This window comes from Phytophthora infestans, genomic scaffold, assembly GCF_000142945.1.
Source record: "Phytophthora infestans T30-4 supercont1.85 genomic scaffold, whole genome shotgun sequence".
NCBI lineage: Eukaryota > Oomycota > Peronosporomycetes > Peronosporales > Peronosporaceae > Phytophthora > Phytophthora infestans.
Genome location: NW_003303674.1, coordinates 341746 through 342612, shown reverse-complemented (window position 1 = coordinate 342612; position 867 = coordinate 341746).

Genomic DNA, 867 nt, shown 5'->3' with positions numbered 1-867 from the left:
TTCTGGCTCGGGGGCCAGCCTGGCAGAGCCACACGCGATGGCCGCCCCTACAACGGACCCATTACCAAGGACCTAGCGACCCTGAAGCAGAAGGACAAGGAACGCTACGACGCCACGCTCGAGAACGCGCTGGACCCGTCGAATATCGACACTTACGGGTACCCCAGCATGCGCTCCTTGTTCGAGTCTACGGAAGCACGGAACCCGGATGCAGACGAGAAGAGCCGGCTCTCCCTTGCTGCCTTAGCACGAATTCGACGCGACACTATGTCAAGCACGAAGCCCAACGTGACTTGGGCTGGTGAGAAGAACGAGGAACCGTGGCAGACGCTCGTAAACAACCACGCCGTCAAGCTGGCTCAAGACGACATTATGGCCCAGATCACCGCAGGAACGTACGAAGTTCCAACTGTCCGTCCACCGTCCGGTACGGAACGTCGCCGCGACGAGTGGTCCGAGTTCGAAGATGAAGGCGAGGACGAAGAGAAGGAAGCTGCGGCCGACGGCGAAGACGCTTCAGGTAACGACGACGAGGAGTCCGAAGCCGACGACGACGAAGACGAGCAGGAAGAGGAGGAATTCGTCGAGCACGAGGACGGCGACGAGTAAAGCGACAAGGACGAAGAGGAGGACGACCAGAAGAAGGCCGCCAAGTAGCACGTCTTTGCGATGTAGCCGTTCGTAGCTCTCGTTCCCTTTTAACCGTAACGTTTCGTCGTTTCTCGTTGTCGTGCCTTGTTTCTGACTCTTTGTTTCTATCGTCAACGAATCTCTCTTAAAACGCTTCTTCTCGTTCCAAACCGACGCATCCGAACTCCCTCGGACTCCAAACTACCGCTTCATAACTTCCTCACTTTCCAGACTAAT